This window comes from Antedon mediterranea, chromosome 2, assembly GCF_964355755.1.
Source record: "Antedon mediterranea chromosome 2, ecAntMedi1.1, whole genome shotgun sequence".
Taxonomy (NCBI): domain Eukaryota; kingdom Metazoa; phylum Echinodermata; class Crinoidea; order Comatulida; family Antedonidae; genus Antedon; species Antedon mediterranea.
Window position 1 is genome coordinate 7,679,719 of NC_092671.1, and position 12,416 is coordinate 7,692,134.

The 12,416-nt window shown below is 31.9% G+C and overlaps 1 protein-coding gene across 3 annotated transcripts in view; it reads right to left on the reverse strand.

The window, feature by feature from the left end:
• LOC140040254 (unconventional myosin-Ib-like) overlaps positions 1-12,416 on the reverse strand; it is a 39,793-nt gene that overhangs the window by 23,668 nt on the left and 3,709 nt on the right. The window contains exon 1 of one of the 3 annotated variants that reach the window (XM_072086046.1): positions 5,053-5,179. The exons of the other annotated variants lie outside the window; for them this stretch is intronic. The gene's annotated coding sequence lies outside the window, so the exon portion shown is untranslated. Of the gene's footprint in view, positions 1-5,052; positions 5,180-12,416 lie in introns of those variants that run through there. 3 annotated transcript variants of the gene reach the window in all.

A 12,416-nucleotide genomic window follows, 5' to 3' on the forward strand; every position in this document is an offset into this window, starting at 1 on the left:
ATGTTATTAAATGGGGTGGTGAATGTTTGTGTTCACATTAATGTTGGCTTGAAGGGGGTGAAATAATAATTGCCTAACATACATTGGAAAGGTCTCATTCATAACCAATTGTGTAACAGCTATACTTTATAAAATAAAAATATAATAAGTTTATAAAATAAAACTTTAATTCCGTGCCCCTTTTTTCATCAAATTTTTCAGCCTTATTACTGTACTTTTTTATATATTATTTCAATCTTTTTTCCTTTATGGTTACAGTATGGCCACTGGATTTTAACAAAAATATTTTTGTCTTGTCCTCAAGAATGATCAAAAACTCAAAACATTTGAATAATACATTTTAGACAACTTGGCCGATACTGTAATTTTTCCAGATGACATTACATTAAAAAAAAAAATCCTGAAACATAGTTTTTCGTATTTTACTCTACAAATAAAAGTATAATAGCGTTAACCATCAGGTTGATAACCCTGAAGTATCATTCAATCAGTCCCAATATGGCATTCCAAAATGCTGATATCATATTCATATCGTTTGAAACAAAACACTCCCCCATATCTCATACAGAAATATTTGTATCAAATGAAAATTAAATTTGAAAGAATCAATCAAAGAAAGGGTATTGACTTGCTAGCAAATTAACTACAAAAAGTATAATAATATCTATTTTCTAACAGTTTGATTCAATTTGGTGGAATATGAAAAATGGCAGAAAAACAAGAGAAAAACATTTACAATTACCCAATTAGCGCCAACTTCTTTGCAAATGTTAATGTGTTAAACAAATCAACAAACAAAAAGTAGAATTGTTGTATAATACCAATAACTGAAATATTTACATAAATTTATATAAACAATTGCTGGAACTTAGAGCCTGTTCAGGCCTACAGAGGAAATTTTTTTGTATCATATGCGGTGTAGGTCTAAATATATCCTTAGATATAAAATAAATATGCAAAGATTTTAACAAAATATGTATAAAGTCAGAATTAACTAATTTTTCTTACTCTCTGTCAACAAAAAATTACACAATCAATCAAAAAAAAAATTATTAAAAAAAATTCCCCAAAAAAAAAAATTAAAAGCAAATACACATAGTAGGTATTCCACAATGTTAATTGATAGACACCCAAGACACCTACTGTAGTGTGTGTTTGTTGATATAGGTGTAAACCACTGTGTCCTACATACACAGGTTAAATGGAGTCAATCTCATTTGCCAATGAAGACACATGATAAATGATTAATGGAGATAGTGTATCATACAATATAGCACAGTTCCCTTTCTTTCTTTCATTTCTTTCTTTCATTTATTTGGCATCTCAATACATAACATTAAAAATACATCAATAATATATATAATCACCTTAAATATTAAAATACATCAAAAAAGCAAATAAAAATGGCGGGATAAATGAAGTCTGACGATGCACGGGAAAACACATAAAGTCGTTTAAAGTAAAACAACTTAATTCCAATGTGGTCCCTAAAAAGATAGTAATTATAATTTTAACAAAACAAACATTATAAGATGGGGTTCATAAATATATAAGCATATAAGCAAAACATCTGATAAAATGGCACAATAATAATTTATCTATGTTTAATTTTGTAATATTGTTTCAATTCAGTTTTAAATTTAGATGTGTTGGAAATTTGTTTAATACACAATGAGTACTAAAGGCTTTGATACTGCTTCATGGATCAAAATTACTATAAACACATATATATATACATTGCATTACACATTTTAATAAATAAATTTTGTCTTTTGGCAACCATCATTTCAGATCTAAAGTGTTCATCTAATGGTAAAAGTAGTATTTTGTGGGATTTGTGATGGAATGTACCATTATATTTTTTTACAATGGCATTTACTGTATTATGGAAAATCTTACTCTCCTTGAGGTGGTCAATGGTAGTTTATTCAGGTAAGTATTCGGATAATAGACATTGATGAGATACAATTGTTTACTGTAGTTTATAGTAGGTGCAGTTGTGAAGGAGCAGGTGTTTTAAAAGTGCATAAATTATAATCAAAATAGATAAATATTTTGTGCATAAAATCTATTACATTTCTTGTCTATAGTACTTAAACATATCTCAGCTGGCTGAATGATTTATAATTTTAACTTCTAATCTCTTCTTTAGATTCATTTAATTCTAACTTCTTCTAACAAGTTTCACAGTTAAAATCGGTTGTAATTCAACTCTGATAGGTTTCAGAATGCAACATTAGGCAAGCGCTTTTCAGGGGGAGTGGGGAGGCGGACACTGTACATATTTCATACTGTTGTATTTGAATGTAAAACTGGTTAAACCACAATTTAACTCTGATTTGAACTCAAGAATTTATAGAGAACTGTTTACTACTACAGTACTATATCTGTGGTTGGTCTTCAAATGGAAAAGATGTGGTTTTAAAATAACTAAACAAACATCACCAAAACCACAAACATAAGAGTGAGGCATCCTCACAGGGCGTGGCTAGTCTTTCCATACATATTGTATACAATTAGAACTGCTATTAGATATTCTAATCTATGAACTATTACTTTGTCTACTTGAGAATTATCATCAGATAAACTTAAACTATCACATTAAAAATTTATATTAAGGCGTGTCCAAGGTTCAATTGATAACAATAATAATCGTATGGCGGCATAATTAGTCCACCATCTTGAAACAAATAAGCCTTAGACTTAGAGCCTGTTCACACATACTGTAAGGCACACTGTACATAGAACTATGTATAAATATTTCAAAAGGAAACTAAATACTGGAAAAATAAAACTACTAAAGTGTACACGATTCAATAATTTATTAGAATGTTATATTTTTGTAAATAATTATAATAACTATCATTTATAATACACACAACAAAGCAGGAAATATCCCTCATGAATATTAAAATATGTGTTTTTTCAAGCACAATATTGTACAGTAGGATAAATGTGTTGATGTTTGCTATATACCCTAGATTTCAGACATTGTTTTGATTAACTTCACTAAATTCACTAAATTCATTCCTCCAATGAATGTATGTAATGAAACATCAATCAAAAACATATAAATAAACAAGGCAATTACTGTACTAGGTTTTAATTACAGTAGGATTAATTGTAAAATAAACTAATACATAATGATCAATTAAAAAAGTTATAATTGTTACTTATACTGTATAAGACATGCAATTAAAAAATGTAATAATGATTAGTAATAAGGTTACATGTTGAAATAAAAACATGATTTATTTCATCTACAGTGTACTGAACCAATAAACATATGCTTCAATCTATGGTATGAGAAAATAACTTGTGCTGCATACACAGTATATCATAAAAATCTGGTTGACACAAATTTCCATTTTTAATTTGAGGCGATGCAACTTGTGGAGAGTTGACAAGTTGCGGGAGGTGCCGAACAAATGTGTAAAACCATATGTATGCAAAAATGTCAATGTGCGCATAACAAACTTGTGAATTGTGCGTAACCTAATGTTCCAGAGCTTTGCCTGCCATGCAGTTGTTAGTCGATTGTATTTGGCTATACAGTAGAATATACTTTACTTTCTGCATGGATTTAGAATGATAGACCTACTGTATGCAGAACATGTGGATAACATAGCGTATACAGTAATATTGTGTAGTGTTTACACAAGGTGTAAATTATTCATAAAATATAAATACCACCTAAATGCAGAGCAGTGTGAAAAGAATGTTATGTGTCAATGGGATAATTAGTACATTATAATCCCTGCATATGTCACATAAGGTACTGTAGGCAAAACGATTGAGTATTCCTGAAATCATGACTTCAAATGTTATCATTTGGTGTTTTGTCACTTGATGGACAAGACAAACTCTTTGCACACGTACATGAACATTGGTACCAAAAATGATGTTTCAAAATATTATTTATTAAAATGTATTTATGATTTATTACTCAAGTTTTTGGGAACAAGAGGTTTGTGGAAATGTTATTACTTGATTAGAGATTGTATGTACATAATATCATTGGTTTCCGCTTGAAGGCTATAATGATCCTGTAGCAATGAAATGAAACATTTTCCTAACTACCTACCCACGAAGATGCATTAAAATTCTTCCTCCACAGGAAGCTCTGCGGACTTATTAACCTTATCAGGGTTCGTCTCGTCTCGCTACGTAGCTACCTACAACCTACTGGACATCAGTCGAGGTCAAGTGTCCAAATTATCTGATAATGGTGGTTATGAGATTGAGATGACCAACTGAAATTGAGCCAGGTGGTCAGAGGTTTTTTTTGCAAATTATCCACCTGTCTTAATTAAGGTACATGTAAATGAATAAAACCAAGATGATTGATTTAAACACGACCACCTGTAATCAAATTGACTAATATAATAGATACTTTAGTAGTTACTATAACTAAGTACAGCTATGCTATTTCAAATTATTTAATTCTGATGCCAAGACTTAACCCATTTAGTTTATCACTTCTATAATAGGCTATAACATTTAGTTGTTGTAATAATAGTTATTTTAATCTACTGTAGGTACAACATATTAGTAGTATGAAAAATATTGTATTTATGTGATTTACAGTTTGAAGTCAGATATATCGCATAATTATATATATTTTAGGCTTACATTACAGTACAAGTTAAAAAAAAAAATATGTTTTAGCAGCAGAGAGGTTAAAATGTAGAAGAAATTTGGATTCAAATGGCAAACTCAAAACTGATGAAAAGAGAAATATGTTTACAGTACAAAGGAAATGATATTTACAGTGTCTGGCTTCACATATGTTTACCAGTACCAGTTCATTTAATTGTTGAATATTATATCGGCGCTAGTACTCAAACCTAACCATAATACATTCCTACTTTGTGTTAGGGATGGCATTAGGGTTAGGTCACCATCAACACCTACTAGTATGACCATGCACATGGCATATGAACCAGGGAAGAGTTTCACTTGTCCCTGCTATGAATGTATTATTTCGGAATAAAAACTGTTCATTTCTAGAATATGTTATGAATTTTTATTTAAAAAAATACTTTGAATTACCTGTTATACTTTCACCCTGGCCGACTAAAGAGCAAATACACCTACTACCTGTAACCGTTTCCTGTACAATATTTGACAATTAAATGGTTGTACAAAGAGGAGTAGGATAAAGGATAGACAGTGGTAAACCACAGGTACAATAGTGTGGTATTGTGACGGCCTGATGATTCATTATCCAATCATGCGAGGCGACACAGATTGGTGGTTACATACCATACATTCATCTACAGTTTATTATGTTTGACTGGTACTGTACCGTACATCCAAGAATGGATACTAAGGGGCACCCTTAGTTACTGTAAAGACGGTCAAGCTACGTGATGGTGGTTTTTTAATATACAGTATTTTGCAGTGTATACTGTACAATGTTTATACCAAGATTAGTGATAATTACAATTACTCGTTATATCTAAGGATTGTGGTATTAGGGACAACCTAATGATAGGAGCTTTAGCTGGTGGTCTAAAACATAAACGCACATAAAATTCTACTATTGTAGCATTCAGTGGCATAACGGCTATGAGCGCTCACTGGCTAAACCCAGGGGGGCCCGGAGCTTATGGGGTCCCTGAGCAGTGCCCAGACGAAAAAAAACAGGCAATAAAATATGTTGAAAAAGACTAAAAACACCCGAGGCCTCCAGCGTTGGAGGGCCACTTAAGGTTACTAAACCAGGGGCCTCAGGTCTCTATGTTACGCCACTGAGTTATACATGTTAATACAGCAGTTATGAGGTAATTGTTCCATTCACAAACCACCAAGTATAAAATTGAATTCAAATGACTTTTACAGTATGATAGGTTATGAACTTGAAAACAATAGAACAGGAAGGCATGATATTTACAAATAAGATCTTGATTATAGCTTATATATTGGTTTAAATGAAGCGTAAATGTAATATTTTAAACGAAAATGGAGTATTCTACATTGATTTTCATAACATTTCAGTCATTTACACCTTCGTCACTCTTTCTATTTAAAAACTGGGTGTATGTTTACAGTGGGAAAGCCACTTCGCGTTTTGACCGTTAAATCGTGTAAAATCGACTTACTTCCGCATTGACGATTTAGAAGCGCCACCTATCGTTGAAAACTGAAACCACGATTTTTCGTCGCCTAGCAAATAAGTGCTGTTTTATTTTAAGCTCCCAACATTACCTATTATGGTAAAAGCATTTGCTAATAAGTATAATTGAATAACCAATCGGTTTCCTTCAAAGAAACCGAAGCTAATACAATACATTCGGCGACTGAAGTCGGGACTCGTGAAATTTATAAATGTGGTACGATTTGACTACTGTTTTGTTGTCCATTTTCTGAATAGTCGGAGGTGCATCCCAACAAATTAAAAAAATTATAATCAATTGTTTTATCAAGAATAATATTAGTTTAATCGAGTATGATATATTTCTATCCTGTTCAAAATGTGTTGGTGTATTCTCAGGCCTCGAAAGGTAGGTACATTTTCTAGCTGTGAGCGTGGTTTCGGCAACGCGAGACACGTGTGTCAGTATAGGCGATAGCGAGACGTGTGTTGTACTGTGTTGATGCTGATCCGATAGTCGTTAGTTGTACTGGTTAAGAGTATCATTGGTCCTGGCCGGCCTAGCCTGGTGATCTGATCCCCCCCAAAAAAATACTTTTTTTCAATGAGTATTAATTTTATTTTTCATTTATTATTTGATTTATTAGGCTCAATAGATGCCTAGCTAGGCTACTAGTTAGTAGGCCTAGATTATATAAATAATAATAGTAAATACTGTAATATTAATTAATAAAATACAGCTTCCATTTCCCTTACTTTTATGTCATCATATAATATATTATAATTATATATACAACCAGACATTAACATTTTTTTAAAAATAATATTTATTATTTTTTCTGACACTTTCAGGAAGCGTTGATGATGCAGAGTTCTTTGTCTTTGTGACTTCAAACTGAGAGTGAAGTGGATAAAAAGATGACACCGGTACCTACCGACATTGTCATATACCCAAACTATAATTTAATTATTTAAAACAAAATGTTGAATTACAAATATGTATGTTGCAGAGGATTTAGATGAATTACAATACAAATATTTATGTTGAATGCAAACCTACTACACTATACTCTGTAAATTATGTTATTGTCATGTGGTAGACCTTAAAAATTGAATATTTATTGTATGTTAGGCCTATTTTATATTTTATTAATACTGTATTAATAATAATACTATTAATTTATATTATACAGTACTAGTTTGTACATGTTTTTACCCCAAAAAAATGAATAAATAATTTGTTATTCAATCTAATTGCTTGTTTGTTCATCAATAACAAAACAATTGTAAGCAAGTATATAACAGTTCTTGTTAGCCGCTTATTTCAGGTCATATTATTAATATTAGCTAGGCCCGACGCGCCCGATCACAACGTCACTAAGTGACTTTCCGCCCCTGGAACAATCGCTCGCTAATAGGGCTAGGCCTCGGACTCGTATAAAAGCTATTATAATAGTTATGATAAATATTCCTCAACTAAAATGTATACTGTGATAAATAAACAAGTAAATAATATACGTTGTATTGGAATGTATTTATTTATATGAATTCTTATACGCGGACAATTATAAACATCGCGTATATCGTTCGCTATAAATAAATTCATAAACACGATGACGATGTGTTTACAAAATGGCGGTTTCGCTAGTTTTCGATGGAACAAATAGTGGTACCTTTAGTTTGAATAGTCGGAGCTGCATCCCAACCACCGAATTTTGTATCTTAATATCGTATTCTGTAGATTATTAATTTTTCTAACAGGGATTTTAAATTCAGGACTGTTCAATTTTTCTAAATATTTTATTTTAACGATTTTCTAGGGTACAATTTCGGAAAAAAGACATTGGTTGATTTTGCCGTTAAATTACAGATTATCGTTTTGTTCAAATACATTTAATTTTACATAACAATATATTAAAACCATTTATGAATTCATTTCACTAACAATATTTTTCCGATAATCAGCTAAATTTACAAATATTGTGTTTTTCCAACACCCTAAAATTTAGCAATTTTGAACTAAATTAGAAAAGTAGGGCGCCCTCTCCGAGTCGAAATTTGACACGATTTGTCGACTGGCTGTCTCACTGTTTATGTTTCACAATATTAGATACCTGGAATATACCATTGAATAGATTACATGGTTTAATAACTTAACACTGGAGTACACCGTCACACCTTTATTAAATCTTTCCTGTACTATATGTCTCTGACAACCATACATCCTGTATTATCTAATAAAACTTTTTTTTTTATTCTTTGGAAATCTAATCTATTGAATTATCTGGAATGTACTGTCATTATATGGTATTGGTACTATCTTTACCTACTGTACCTGAACAAACCTACAATAGCCTATTATTAAACCAGTGAGGAGAAAACCATCTATAAGAATAAACAAACAAAACTATTGTACAAATTGACCACTCACCCACATGTATAGAGTAATGGGTCATACAGTACAATGTGTACATAAAACTCATATAAAGAAACATATTAATATTTCAACTGACAGTACCAAGTAGGCTCAATTTGATGGCCACCTCAAGTACAGATTTAAAGCTACTGTACTGTAGGTATACATACAGTACATCCATTGCTAAAATAAATCATGCGCTGTGAGCTTGTGCTTAAAGCACAAAGTAAACATATCCCAGTGAAAAAAAATTCTCTTTACACAAGGATAGCATCCGATTCTATTAAATAAATAGTAAAGTCTATTTATCTATTGGCCCCTGGATTATATTTTAATAGCAGAACACAAGAAATATGGAGACAACCTGCTCTACCAATGCAAACGATACAGTTATTCCAGTACAATCCAAAAAGAGTTTTGCATTATAAAACACAATTACATATTACATATATAGTAAGGAAAGCTTTCTTTTTCACAAAAACCTATAAAATGTTTATTAATTTTAATCTTACAAAAGATAGTCAAAAGAAATGGTTCTAATATATTGAATTAAAATAATTTTATGAATGGCATTCTACAGTATAATCTTAATCCAGTCTGGGTCAATAGTTGCAGTTTACAATTATACAGTACTATATAACAATATGAATTAGGGCAACCGAACTTCTGTATATTTCCATTACACACCCACTTCACCTGAATACAAAGGAAGGAATTCCTGGACCAGCACACATGTAAATTATATGGACGAATTAACTTTACTGTACTGTAACTGTAAGAATTGATATCTTCATAACAGTGTACACTAACTATTATGAGGACTAATTTATGAATAAATAAGCACGGATTCAGGCTGGGGCTAAACAGGCTTTAGCCCCCATCCCCTAAAATATCTTTTAAAAATAAATTAATGACTATTTCTATATGCAACCCTACATTTTTATCGTTTATGAAATATTAAGCCCCCCAAATCTATAAAGCTGGATCCGCCCCTGTAAATGACTGTCCAATCACTATACTATATGTACCTCCCTGGCCAAACAGAATTAGATCATTTTGAGGCTGACAACCAAGGATGTACAATAATGTGCTGGGCGTGTTTGGACAGCAACCCCCACCTTTAAAGTCTTCAGCCTACTATACCACAGCCTAATTTAACCACGGAGGAATTGTATTTTAACATAGTACCCATCCAAGAAAAATCTTGATATTTAAAAAAGTACCTTTAATACCACCCATCCTACTGTACAGTATTGTTCTTTTATGTTCAAGTATGAAAAGTATGATTCATTTGCAGTAACAAATAATCTCTCATCCTTCTAAATAAAAATGTCAATCAATAACTACATAATATCGCCCTTATAAATATTAATGAATGAAGGGGCAACCAATGGTGTAAATATTGTTTTATACAAATCATCTTCTGTACAGTAAAAAATTGCAAAAAGTAATTTTACTAATGGCATTATGAATTAAATAATGCCTGGTAGATTACCAGCAATATACGTTAGGTCTATGCACTTTATTTATTTGCAAGTTCATTTTAGCGGAATATTGTTTAAATTTTATTATTTATGTTGTTATCTCTGTTCTTATTTCAATCATACACACTGTCTGTGCATGTTACCATTTAAGTTATTGTAAATGTAGAGTATGATTATTCTATGTATTGAAAAGTTTCTAAATAAATGTTGAATGAATTAAAAAATGTACAAATTTGGTATCCATATTTGAAAAGATTGTTTGACGCTGATGGTGCTATGGTATTGTCTTAATGGCGATAGTAATACATAGTCCTTATATTTCACTAGCTCACCAAGCATAAAATGACAGTATGTATACTGTAGTAGTCCACAGGCCTAATGATTTGGACATTGGAATAATATTAAACCACGGCCTGAATAGGATTTTTTCTAAGCTAATTCACAATATCAACCCGGTGTCATACTGTAGTCATTTTACTAACCATAAAACCCAAACAATATTACCGTATATTTCGGTGTATAAGTCGCACTTTTGACACGCAAATTTGACCTCTAAATTAAGGGTGCGTCTTATACACCGAACATAAATGCCTCACCATACAGATTGTACATAGGCCTAGGCCTAGGCTATCGTCACCTCGTTTGCTAGGCCTGAGTAGGCTAGGCCTAGCTAAAGTAACTAACTAACGTAACGGCAACCTGCTTCTGCCTAGTTTTCAAGGCATTTTAGCATGATGTTATACTAAAAATATGATGAAAAGATTTGTTCATTATGGCGATAAAATTTCATTTGTAAACGTTTACGTACGATTGGAATAGTATTTATTTATACAGTAGTTATACGCACGATCGCCGTACCCCCAGCGCAAGCCCTTCTTGGCGGCCACATGGTGTACGGTATTCGACTAGTATATTCTCCAGGTGATTATAGCATGGACCTAGCGTACACACTTCTCGGATACATAGATACTAATCGAATACGATTGTCCGTGAAAACGTCCGCCCTCTCGAAATGATCGAGCGAGGCTAGCCCACATATACGTGTTACACACATGGTCATGCACTCGATGTTGCGGCTGTTGAGGCTGGGCGCGGCCGAGCCTAGGTAAGAAAAAACCTAAATAAAGGACGCCGTTGCAGATATAACAAAATATATTATTACAATAATATTGATTACAATTTAAAAAAACATTGTTTTGATGAAATATAAGGTGCGTCTTATACACCGACGATATAAAAAATACCGATATTTTACTCTCAGTTAGGGGGTGCGTCTTATACACAGGTGCGACTTATACACCGAAATATACGGTATGCATTCAACACTCTAAATAAACTAACGGTGATCATATATGGTTCCTGTCCATCTCATTAAACTCAGATTCACAGGGCAGTATACATTTTATGACTAAACACAAGCACCCTTATAGATTAAAAAAATGACCAACTGCAAAGTATTAAAATATGCAATATGAACAATAGACCTTGTTTCTAGTGAGATCTATTGTGGTACAGTAAAACAGAAAATGTATTGTCTACTAGCATTAATAGGATATTTGTGATTGGTAACGTAATATAATATAGTAACTGTTCAATCCATCATGGGTAGACTAGCACAAACTAATCGTTGACAAATGTTTTCATAAATTGAATTTCACAAATATGATGTACGGTAGACATTAATTCATCAAAAAGAATATTTAAAACAAATTGTCTCACCACTATTGTTATAATATCCTTCGAAATACTGTAGGACGTAATGTTTTACTTATGAATGATGGATGACGTCGTCCCATCAAAGACAGTGGAATTGAATATTCAACAATATTACAGTATAGTTATCACTTATTATACAAAAGCAACGATCAACCAGATTCGTTTTACACCCCCTGCGGCCCTAAAATTTCACCCATGAGTCACCGATTGTGGTATTCAACTGTTGTTACATTGACCTTTATATTATTGTTGGAGGAGACGAGGACCACACTCAAAGTTACTTATTTTACTGATAACAAACAAATTTATAAATTGTTTACACTGTCAACAATTTATCTTTGATACCATTAAATAATATAAATATTGTTTACTATAGATATTAGTTTAAGGAGAAAAAAAACATCATTTTTCTCAGAATATTTAAGTTAAATACTGTTTGGTTTTATAATGTACAGGAGATAATAATAAACAGTAGCCTACTGCACCAATACTGTGCAAACATTATTAATAGTTAAAACTACAGTAATCAATCATTACACCCAGATTAAAGCTATTAAATAACTAATAAATTATCAGAATATCAATAAAATATCATACAGTAGATTAGATTAGAAACTCCAAAGGCCAATTATTTTTCCGCGCCAAAACAAATGTTCTGTAAGAGCCCATTTCCGCTGCAACAAATAACCGATTAATACTGTAC